At 38.5% G+C, this 12,518-nt stretch overlaps 1 protein-coding gene and 1 long non-coding RNA gene across 3 annotated transcripts in view; one reads left to right on the top strand and one right to left on the bottom strand.

Annotated features, from left to right (window-relative positions):
• LOC102752276 overlaps window positions 1-3,262 on the bottom strand; it is a 12,131-nt gene extending 8,869 nt beyond the window's left edge. Inside the window, exon 1 of the long non-coding RNA XR_001514121.1 lies at window positions 3,223-3,262. This is a non-coding gene — a long non-coding RNA (uncharacterized LOC102752276). The remainder of the gene's footprint in view (window positions 1-3,222) is intronic.
• MOSPD1 (motile sperm domain containing 1) overlaps window positions 1-8,765 on the top strand; it is a 52,751-nt gene extending 43,986 nt beyond the window's left edge. The window contains exon 8 of one of the 2 annotated variants that reach the window (XR_001514120.1): window positions 8,650-8,765. The gene's annotated coding sequence lies outside the window, so the exon portion shown is untranslated. The remainder of the gene's footprint in view (window positions 1-8,649) is intronic. The other variant, XR_001514119.1, reaches the window with a different exon arrangement.
• Window positions 8,766-12,518: the final 3,753 nt, after the last annotated feature.

Here is a 12,518-nt window from a genome sequence, read left to right on the forward strand (position 1 = left end):
GAAAGACACAAGAAAGCAAGGTAGGAAGAAATGAAAGACAAACTATATCAACTTCAGTTATCTCTAATTCAAGTCCCTTGGGGGAAAGAAGCAAAATAAAGTACAGCAAATAATACATCGCTAGAGAGATAGTGCCTAGGCTCTGTTAATGTGCTTAGTCTCTCAAAGCATACTACTGCTATTCAACTTCCTGAGAAGTGTGCTTTGTTTCTTTAAAAAAAAAAAAACACCAAATAACAAAAACAAATCATTTTGCCCGGCCATCATGGCACAATGGTTGAGCATCGACCTATGAACCAGAAGGTCATGGCTCGATTCCTGGTCAGAGCACGTGCCTGGGTTGTGGGTTCATTCAGGAAGCAGCCGATCAATGACTGTCTCTCATCATTGATGTTTCTATCTCCTTCTCCCTGTCCGTTCTTTTCTGAAATAAATAGATATATTTTAAAAAGTCATTTTCATTAAAGAAAATAACATGGGACTTTGGACCACTCAACTGAAGACGTTTGATCTAGAAATATGTCTTTCCCTGGTTTCAATTAACACTGAATAATAAGAATTCCACAAAGTCACACAGATGAACCCAGGTTCCCTGAAAGGCTTACAAACAAGAAAAGTTCAATTTAATATAGTAACCCTGGATTGTGAACACCAGTGCTGTCCTTCAATATTTGATTTATAAAGGGAAGATGAGCCCTTGTAGAGTAAATAATATTTTAAATAGCTTAGAGAAAATTGGAGACTAAAGGAAACTTCTCATGGAAACAAAAAAAATCTAGGAGCAGAAGGAGTTAGCATCTCTGGTGCAGAGCAGGCATTGCCCAATGACCCCACATAGCCCATAAATATAATGTGTTATGTGGGTGCTATGTCATAGAGGAAAACAGTATTGGATCTGTTTGGTGCAGACCATCTATAATGGGATAGAAATCCTCAAAGGCAAGCATACTACCCCTGGTTTACACAGTTTAGGAAAGGAGACATCCTTTAGTTGATAGCCTGGTGAAGGCAACACCACATTTTCTAGTACACAAAGCACTTCCTTCTCTTGCCCAACATTTGAGAAGTCCTAGACTCAGACATGCTGGCATTTATGCTGGAGTTACTATTTGGTAAAGTGATATTAGCAAAACTTGTTGCTTTGGTAACGTGTTCTACAAAACCTTGGATCTTGGGTATAGCGATACAGACAAAGTACACCCACTGTTTTGTTTCCTTTTGTATTTTTTAAAATTTCTTTCTTGTCATCAGTATCCAAAGGCTGATACCATATGTCACAGCTTTCCAGGTACCCACAGTCTCTAACATCAGGGCACTGGCAAATATGTATGAACTCAGACTCTTTTCCTGCCAGGAAGTGAGGTAGTTTGGGAGGTTACATGCACATAGCTTCTCCTTAACTGAGTATGATTTATCTATGAGTTTATCTTAAAATTAACTAAAAGAAGTGAGAAGCCATATGAAGCTATTCCTAAGAATTTTAGGAGCCTCTGGAGAAAGTCAGGTCAGTTTATTTTCTAAATCAAATAGAATTATCTTTCTAAGGAAGTATGCACTTTGGCTGATCATTTTAAACAGTAACAAATAATTACATTTGACCAAATACCCAAACCCAGGACACATAAAGTCAATTCTTCAAAAACAAATATAATCTGATAAATATTATTTTATAAAATAAACATGTTTAAATATATTTCCTCATTCATTGCTTTCTTATCTCAAGCAACATTTAACACAACAAATCTTTTTGAAATATAGGCTCTCAAATTCAAAACATTGTTTAAATAAACTAGTGTATGTGAACTACATAAATGAACATGCATTGCTGGTGGGAATATAAAATGGTAAAATCACTTTGGAAAACAGGCTGGCAATTTCTTATAAAGTTAAACATGCATTCACCATATAATATAGTAATTTTACTAGCTATTTACTAAAGAGAAATGACAACACACATCCCACAAAAGCTTAAACACAAATATTCATAACAACTTTATTCATAATAGTCCCCAGTTGGAAACCCAAATGTCCACCAAAAGGCAAAAGAATAAACAAATTGTGCAATATATTACAATAAAATACAATTCAGCAATAAAAACTGATGAACTACAGATATAGGAAGCAACATGGATTGATCTCAAGGACATTCTAATCAAAAGCAACAAGACACAAAAGAGTATATATTGTATGATTACATATATATATCCTATATAATAAAACCCTAATATGCAAATCAACCAAACAGCAGAATGATCAACGAACAACTGGTCGCTATGATGTGCACTGACTGCCAGGGGGCAGATGCTCAATGCAGGAGCTGCCCTTTGGTGGTCAGTGTGTTCCCACAGGGGGGGCGCCACTCAGCCAGAAGCTGAGCTCACAGCTGATGAGTGCAGCGGCAGTGGCGGTAGTCTCTCCTGCCTCCACTGCAGGCGAGCAGTAAGGAGCTAGGGGTCCCAGACTGAAAGAGCCCCAGACTGTGAGAGGGATGTCTGAATGCTGGCTTAGGCCCAATCCCTGGGGAGGCGGACATCCCCCGAGGGGTCCCAGACTGTAAGAGGGCACAGGCTGGGCCGAGGGACCGCCCCCGCCTCAGTGCACGAATTTCATGCACTGGGCCTCTAGAATTTCTGTAAAAGAGAAAGCTAATCTACAGAACTGGTCAAAAGTAGGTTTACAGTTGTGAGTATATAAAACACAGAGTTTATTCTTACATCATTATAATCATAACCTGCATGTTTTTTTTCCATACAAACAACTGTAAACCTACTTTTGCCCACCTCTGTATAGTGATAAGGAAAAGGAAATCAGTGTAACCTGGAGCCAGCAGTGGGGATGAACAACATTAACTACAAAGGGGCAGTGGACATTTTCTGTGGTAATGGAAGGGGTCTATATCATTTTTTAAATATCCTCATCTGCCCTAGCTGGTTTGGCTTAGTGCAGTGGTCGGCAAACTGGCTCGCGAGCCACATGCGGCTCTTTGGCCCCTTGAGTGTGGCTCTTCCTAAGGCTTAGGAGTACCCGAATTAAATTAATAACAATGTACCTACCTATATAGTTTAAGTTTAAAAAATTTGGCTCTCAAAAGAAATTTCAATTGTTGTACTGTTGATATTTGGCTCTGTTGACTAATGAGTTTGCCGACCACTGGCTTAGTGAATAGAGCATTACCCTGTGGACCAAAGGGGCCTGGGTTCCATTCCGGTCAAGGGCACTTACCTTGGTTGCAGGCTTCTCCCTGGCCCGGGTCCTGGTAGGGGTGAATGCTGGAGGCAACCAATTGATATGTTTCTCTCACATCAATTTTTCTCGGTCTTTCCTGCTCTGTCCCAGTCTCTCTAAAAGATCAATGGAAAAATATCCTCAGGTAAGGATTAACCAAAAAAAATCTATGTCTATATCTATATCTATATCTATAATCTATATCTAATCTATATCTATCTTAATAAAGTTGATTTTTAAAATAGCATAAATGTAAAACTCTTCAAAAGTTGAAGATTTAACCCTAGCTGGTTTGGCTCAGTGGATAGAGCCTATGGGCTGAAGGGTCTGGGTTCAATTCTTGTCAAGGGCACATGCCCAAGTTGTGGGCTCGATTCCCAGTGTGGGGTGTGCAGGAGGCAGCCCATCAATGACTCTCTCTCATTATTGATGTCTCTATCTCTCTCTCCCTCTCCCTTCCTCTCTGAAATCAATAATAATATATGTTTTTTTAAAATTGAAGATTTAAAGTTATTTTTGCTTAGCAAGTATATGAAGCATTCTATGAAAACTGTGTACCAAGATGCAGTCCCTCCAATCAGAAAACTATTCTCTTGAAAAAAACTAAGCAGACAGGCATATATGCCTGGTGGAAGGCATTGGGTTTGATGCTATATGGAGCTGGAATATACAGTTTACCAGGCTCTTTTATTTTTATTTTTAAAATGTTTTTATTGATTTCAGAGAGGGAGAGAGATAGAAACATCACTTATGAGAATCATTGATTGTCTGCCTCCAGCATGCCCTCTACTGGGGATGGAGACTGCAACCCAGGCATGTGCCCTGACCAAGAATCGAACCGTGACCTTCTTGGTACATAGGTCGATGCTCAACCACTGAGCCACACCAGTTGGGCACCAGGCTCTTTTAAATAGTGCCTACCATGTTTGAGGAATGACAAAAGGAATTAAAGGCAAAGGATTCATTAGGCTGGAAAGAAGACCAATGTATATGCTAGGTTGATCAGAACTGTGATCAGATCAAGGACAAGAAATGTATTCTACATCACCTGTCACTGTCATCTTGTGAAGTGCCTTGCAATAGAGAGGCCAATCAATCTGGAGGCAGTTCGACTGTCTAAAACATGGTACCAATAACTGGAACAAAAAGTAGAAAATGTTAAAGGACAAGAGGGACTTCAGATTTCTTGGCCAGACTGCAGGGATTCCCTTGCCTTCCCTATCAGAATGGAAGCTCTCTCATTCTCTTTTACGTGTTTGGTAAAAAGTTCTACTAAAGTTTTATTTTATTGATTGATTAAGGTATTACATATATGTCCTTATCTCCCCTTTGCCCCCAACCCCCCAACTCATGCCCTCACCCCCCTGTTATCTGTGTCCATTGGTTAGGCTCATATGCAGATGAGTGGTTTAAACACTGTGGTACATCTACACACTGGAATACTATGCTGTGGTAAAAAAGAAGGAATTCTTACCATTTTCAACAGCATGGATGGAACTGGAGAGCATTATGCTAAGGGTTTCTGTTGTGTTTTTTGTTGTGTTTTTTTTTGTTAATCTTCACCCGAGGATATTTTTCCAATGATCTTTTAGAGAGGATGGAAGAGAAAGGGGAAGACAGAGAGAAACATTGATGTGAAAGCAACACATTGATTGGTTGCCTCCTGCATGAGTCCCAACCAGGGCCCAGGCCAGGGAGGAGCCTGCAACCGAGGTACGTGCCCTTGACTGGAATTGAACCTGGGACTCTTTGGTCCACAGGCCAATTCTCTATCCACTGAGTCAAACTGGCTAGGGCTCTACTAAGGTTTTAATAAATGCAGAAGATAAGGAATTGATGTGGAATATTTTATTCATCTATATAGCTTTAGAAATTAAAAGATGAGGGAAATATATAATTGAGTCTATCGCATATATAATCTTAGGCTAGAATTCAGGGCATAGGCACACTGAAGTGGGAAATATTCTGAAATTACTCTTCTAATCAGAGGAATCTGATTAAATCACAATTTTTAGGAACTGATGAGATGTAAAAAAGAGTGTGGAGTGCTGTGGTCATTTCTGGGTTCCATGCTTGAAGGATATTGAAAAACTGGAAAATGATTGGAGGCCAATGGCCATGATGCTAATAATGTCTGGAAACCATCTCATAGAAAAAAAAAAGACTAGAATGGAAACATAGAAAAGATTTGTGGAGACATTGTAGCTGTTGGCAAATATTCAAAAGTCTATATCTATGGGAGAGGAAATGGATTTTGCTTATTTTATGGCATTCCCAATGACAAATTAGGACCAATGGATAAAAGGTAGATTTTCATTCAATATCAGAAGGAATTTTTGAGTGAGTAGAACTCTCTAATAGTTGAAAGGCTCTTTGACTTTCCCTCATTGAAAATTCAAACAGAAGTAAGTAAAGAGTCCAACAGTGATAAGGGAGTTCTGATCTTCTCATCCCTTCCCTTACATAATAACTACTTCCTATAACATATTTATTTTAAATTCTATTATTTCTTGATTATACAAGTAACAGATATCCATGTTGAAAAATCTGAAAATACAAAGAGAAAAGCAAATGAAAATAAAATCATCCATCTTCCCACCTCCCAAAGACTTGAATATTTTGGCATATAGCTTTACAGACTGTCTGCTATTTATCAATTATATATATATATACATATATATAATATATATATATCTACATATATACATATACACACACACACACACACACACACACATTATATAATTTTTAAAAACAAAAATGAGATCCCATTAATCACACTGTTTTTTAACTTTACAATATAGTGTAAACATCCTTCCATGTCAAGTGATATATGACTGTGTCATCATTCTTAATGGGTGCAGAGATTTCTATGGAATGAATGTACTGTAATCTGTTTAACTTAATGTTTCCCAAAGGGTATTCTACATTACAGCAATCCTGTAAGATGACCCTCAAAAAAGAGAACTTTGGTTAAACAGTTTTAAAATGTCCCATACCATATTCCCATTTTGGGTTTTCACAATGTTAAAGAAACAAGTTTAACTGAGTTTCCCAAACCTACTTGACCATAGATTGCCTGTGGCCTCCTCCTCCTTTAATTCTTCAGGACACTTATTTACATTTTCTAAATCACTCTGAGAAATTATGCCTTACCTTATACTTTAGTGTTAGAGAGTGTGTTTTTTTTTTAACATAAAGCTCACATTTTAGCCACTTTTAAGTATACAATAATTATATTCACAATATTATTCAACCATCCCCACTATTTCCAAAACCTTTACATCATCCCAACAAAAACTCTGTAACTTTCCCTCCCACCAGCCCCTGGTAACTTGTAACCTACTTTCTATCTCTATGACTTTGTCTATTCTTCCGTGTTTTTTTTTTTTTTTTAAATCCTCACCAGAGGATATTTTTCCATTGATTTTTAGAGAGAGTGGAAGAGAGAGGGAAAGACAGAGAGAAATATTGATGTGAGAGAAACACATTGATTGGTTGCCTCCTGCATGTACCCCTACCAGGGCCTGGACCGGGGAGGAGCCTGCAATTGAGGTAAGTGCCCTTGACCAGAATCAAACCTGAGACCCTTTGCTCTGCAGGCCGATACTCTATCCACTGAGTCAAACTGGCTAGGGCTGACTTTGTCTATTCTTAATATCTCATTTAAGTGGAGTTGTGATGTTTGTCCTTTTGTGTCTGACTTATTTCACTTAGCATATGTTTTCAAGGCTCATCCATGTTGCATCAGGTAACAGAACTTTATTCCCTTTTATAGCTAAACTAGAGGCCCAATGCACAAAAGTTTGTGCACTGGGGGTGGGAGAAGGGGGTGGGAGGGTGTCCCTCAGCCCCACTTGTGCCCTATCCCAGTCTGGGATCCCTTGGGAGATAACCACCTGCTGGCTTAGGCCCGCTCCCCAGGTGGCAGGCCTGATCCCTCAGTGCCTGCCCCACCTCCCTGGGTCACGCACACAGCAGGGCCGATCCGGGGATTGGGGCGCCGCCCTGGGTCGCACATGGCAGGGCCGATCCGGGGGTTGGGGCACTGCCCCGGGTTGATTGTATGGATAGACCACATTTTTATCCTTTCATCTGGTGATAGAAGTTGATGCACCAAGGAACATTGACATACCATTAACTGAGTTCTTGTTTTCAAAGAGTGGAATGTTTAATCACATGGTAATTCTGTTTAATACTTTGAGGAACTGCCAAACTGTTTTTCACTGTCACTGCATCATTTTACATTCTAACCAGCAATGTACATGGGTCTTATTTCTCCATATCCTCACCAAAACTTGTTATTATCTATCTTTTATTTTGTAGCCATCCTAGTGGGTATAAAGTGTTATCTTTCTAGTTTTAATTTGCATTGCTCTAATGACTAATATTGTGGAACATCTTTTCATGGACAGTTGTATATCTTCTTTGGAGAAATATCTATTCATAAAGTTCTTTGCCATATTTTATTTTATTTTTTTCTTTGCCCATATTTTAATTGAATTGCTTATCTTTTTTGCTGAGTTATAGGAGTACTTTATATATTCTGGATTAAACCCTTATCAGATATGATTTACAAATATTTTTCTCATTTTATAGATTGTCCTTTCACTGTCTTGTTAATGTCCTTCAATGCACAAAAGTTCTTAATTTTGATAAAGTCCAATTTATCATTTTTCTTTTGTTGCTCATGCTTTTGGTGCTATATCTAAGAATTCATTGCTAAGTCAAAGGTCATATTTTCCCCTAAGAATTTAATGGTTTCAGCTCTTAATATTTATGCCATTGATCCATTTTGAGTTAATTTTTGTATATGGAGTGAGTTTGAGTCCAACTTCATCATTTGCATGTGGATATTCAGTTGTCCCGGCATTTGTTGAAAACATTAGGTTTTTCACAACTACAAATAACATTATAGTAAACATCATTTCAACCTGTACCATATTTTTCTCTAAGAAAAATTCCTAGAAGCATTAATATATAAAAAATGTGCACATTTTGAAGGCTTTTTTTTACATATACCATCAAACTTCTTCCAGAAATGACACTAGGAATCTATTATAGTGAATTCAAATACCACTTTCTCCACACTATCAACAGCCTTGCATATTTCAAAAAATATTTTTAATCTGTGCTCATCCATGTGATATGGGAATGTATTCCAAATCAAGCTTAAGGGAGTTTTAGTGAACTTCTCTCAACAGCCCCAAAGTCCTAGCTTCAGTACCTTCCTTTCCAAAGACCTCACACTTACGAAAAGATTATCCAGGAATAGTACTTGATATAAACCACTGCAGAATTTAATATAAGTCTAGTTAAGGAAGCAATCTAAACCCTTCCTCTCAGAAGAGAAAGACTAGAAATGGAAAGTGTAATTAGGTTTCTTTGCTGTATAATGTAATTTCAAAGTATTTTCTTCTTCAGCACAAAATCACAAACCAGCTGTCTGCGACTTTCAAATGTGTCCTTTTTCCCTTGTGTTCAATGGAGAATTACCAAGCATAAGAGCCATGACAAGAAATCAAGTGAAATGAAGGTAGACTATTTTCTTATAGCCATATGATAATTATTGAAGCAAAAGCAAAAGCTATTTTGCTGGTAGTCTGCTTTTTAGTACTAGTCGAGTACTTCCAAATGTGTATTGGTACAGAGTTTTTATAGTTGATGTAGCTTTTGGCCCTGTCTCCTTCACTTCTCTGAAGCAAGCATACCAAGTGTTTCTTTATTTTGTTTTGTCTCAAGCTGTAGTTACAGTAGAAGAAAAATTTTATGATGAGTGGTTTGTCAATGGGAAGTTGTTATTAACATGGAAATCCTGAGAGGATCATTTATCCACACAAAACAAGAAACCGGGGGAAAATTAGCTTTCCACATTTCTTCATAAAGCATGCATAATTCATAGAAGAGAGGAAACTATTGATGAGGCTGAACAAAATGAGTTTCTTGTTGCCAGAAAGAATAAAAACATTAGGTAATAAAGCTCTCTAATTTCCTAAATATTTTCTTAAAGTCTTTTTGAAGTTGAATGCCATCATGACTTTCACTGTCATGCTAGCAAGATGAAGGCAGATGTTTTTACACAATTAATAAAATTTTAAGAGACAGAAGGGACCTTATAAATATATAGTCCAACTACACTTTACAGATTGGAAATCTGAAGCCCACAGAGGTGAAGTGACTTCACAAAGTCATACAGAGCAAATGACAGAGCTGGAGTTACAAGTCAGGTCTCCTGACTCCTATACTCACTAATAATGTACCTAGTCTGGCCACTTCCCTAAAAGTTTGACATGAACAATTATGTTACCAGTTTACTTTGCCATCAGTAATTCACAGAGTTCTCCAATTTCATACATCTAGCTTATTGTTCAATTTATAGGATTTAGTTAATAACTGTATTAATTTGATGCATTTATTTTGAGAGACCATGGTCATTAAGTCTCCCACTGCTAAGAAAGTTGAGCAAGTTTCCAAGAGTCCTATATGATGTATGATTCTCTCTGCCTATACATCATAGGCATTTGTAGAAATCAATCTTATTTACTCTTGCGTTAAGAACCACATTTTAGGAAATCTGTGAGATATGGACTTTAAGGAAAACAAAACAATCTTTTTTTCAGAGTACTTACTGTTCTCTGGCCTTTTCTAAATGCACAATTTCAACTATTTGACAGTGAAGTCTACCTATATGATAGATTTTTTTAAGCTCAACTTTTATGTTCTAAAATATTTAAAAACACTTCAGGCAAATTATAATTAGTTTTCTCCATAGATATCCAAAGTACTATACATGCATTTTCATCATGGATATTTATATATAGTTGCTTCTAGGTGAATTTTAAAAATTCATTTAGGAGATGAGATTAAATATATCCTGTAGTGGGAGTACTATAATTCAAGGAGCAGGGATGAAGATTAATGAAGAAGTAGAATCTTAACTCATGGGCTTTTAATAGCTCATTTGATTTGCTTTAACTCTGAAGAGCCAATAAAACAGGCCACCTAGATATAAATTCTAACCCCACCCCCCCTTTTTAATGTAAGAGCTTCCTTTTCCCCCCTTCTATTGAATTTCGTGAGATGACACTGGTTAACAAAATTATACAAATTTCAGGTGCACAATTCTAATTGTAGGATTGTATTCACCACCCCAAGTCAAGTCTCCTTCCATCACCATTTATCCCCCCTATACCCTCCACCACCTTTCCCCAGCTCAACCCCCACAATCATCACACTGTTGTCCCTGTCCATAAGTTTTTTATCTTTTTATTGGCTCAATTCCTCCACCACCACCCCCAGCCTCCCAACATCCCCCCCCCCAAAGCTGTCAGTCTGCTCTCTAGCTATGGGTCTGTCTCTATTTTGCTTATTAGTTCATTTCGTTCATTAGATTCCACATATGAGTGAAAAGGTGTTGTCCAACAATAGAATGAACTGTCATGTGAGCGAGTTGGTTTATTACTACAAGATTTCAAACTAAGGCTAAAAGATAATCTGTCTGGAATTCTTAAAAGGATTCTTGCATTGAGAAGTAGATTAAAATCCACCCTGGCCAGTGTGGCTTAGTTGCTGGAGCTTCATTGTTCCATGTACAGAAAGTTTGCCAGTTCAATTCCTGGTCAGGGCACATACCCAGGTTGTGTGTTCGATCCTTGGTCAGGGTGCATAAGGGAGGCAACTGATCAATGTTTCTCTCTCTTTCTCCCTCTCCCTTCTTCTCTCTCTAAAATCAATGCAAACATGTTAAAAAAAAGACTTCTGAAATCCTTTGTGTTCAAAGATTCTGTGATTCCTATATTGTCTTTCCTACTTCTATGACACAAACAAAACAGAAATAGACCCATGGATACAGAGAAAAAACTGATGGTTGTCATATTGGGGTGGGGGGTGGGGGGGCTAGGTGATAAAGGTGAAGGGATTAAGAAGTAAGCAAAAATTGGCCATTACAAGATAATCATGGGGATGTAAAGTACAACATAGGGAACATAGACAATAATATAGTAATAACTATGTATGGTGCCAGGTAGATACTAGGCTTATTGGGGGGATCACTTTGTACATTATATGAATGTCTAAGAATTGTGCTATATAGCTGAAAGTAATATAATACTGAATGTCAGTTATTATATTTTTTTCTAAAAAAATAACACCATGTGATAACACAGGGACACAGGGAGAACCCCATGATGAAGATAGAGATTGGAGTGATATGTCTGTAAGGCAAGGATTTCCAGCAACTACCAGAAGCTAGGAGAGAGACATTAACAGGTTCTCTCTCAGAGCCTCCAGAAGGAACCAATTCTGCTGAAACTTTGATCTCAGAATTTTAGAATTCCAAGAACTGTGAGATAACCCATGTCTATTGTTTTAGGCCAAGCATGTCAAACTTGCAGCCCACAATGAATACTTTTGTGGCCCAGCCAATATAACAGTATGTAAGAAACGTTTTAATAAAAATTTCGTAACTTAATTTTTACAATATCCTGTTATACATAACTAGAGGTCCGGTGCATGAAATTCCTGCATGGGTGTGGTCCTTAGGCCTGGCTGGCAATCAAAGCAGTGACCATCTGGCATGGAAGAGCAGGTCCCAGCTGACCTGTGGGCCCCTGGGCACCCATGCACCCCCCTCCACCTGAGTCATTGGGCCCCCACCCGGCTCCCTCAGTGCATGGGAGCCAGGTGTGGCCCCACCCCCTGCCACGGGTCGATATCTGTGGGGCAATCAGTGGGGCAATTGAGCCCTGCTCACACCCACCTTGGCCTGATGTTGCCTGCTCACCTGCTCCACCATCCTGCCATGGCCCTGCTCTTGTCAGGGCCCATTGGAGCTGGCAGCGCCTCCACTGCTGCCCGCTGTCAGTGCCTCATTGCCTACACCGGCCATGCTCTGTGCTGCCCCCGGTTGTCAGCACACATTATAGCGAGCAGTCGAAATCCCAGTTGAACTCCCAGTTGAGGGGGCAATTTACATATTAGGCTTTTATTATATAGGATTATTAATAACGAACTACAATGTTTGCTAATGACTGATTACCATAATCATGCTGTATTCATTTTCCTTACATGCCTTATGGGCAGGCTCACCACTTCTCTCCACTAATACTAGCAGTGAAAATTTTAGCAGCCGATTGCCACGTCATTAGTCTTGGACTGACTTGTTTGGTGTGCACAATGGGAAATATTTCATTTTCAGAGAACAAGAAAAATGGGTTTATTTGCATAATGCTTATTAATTTGTGCAGTTATTCAGTGTCTGGTAAGTTAATGTTCAAGAAAAAATTTTATTAAAA

The sequence above is a fragment of the Myotis davidii genome, unplaced genomic scaffold (genome assembly GCF_000327345.1).
Source record: "Myotis davidii unplaced genomic scaffold, ASM32734v1 scaffold760, whole genome shotgun sequence".
In the NCBI taxonomy this organism is placed as follows: Eukaryota; Metazoa; Chordata; class Mammalia; order Chiroptera; family Vespertilionidae; genus Myotis; species Myotis davidii.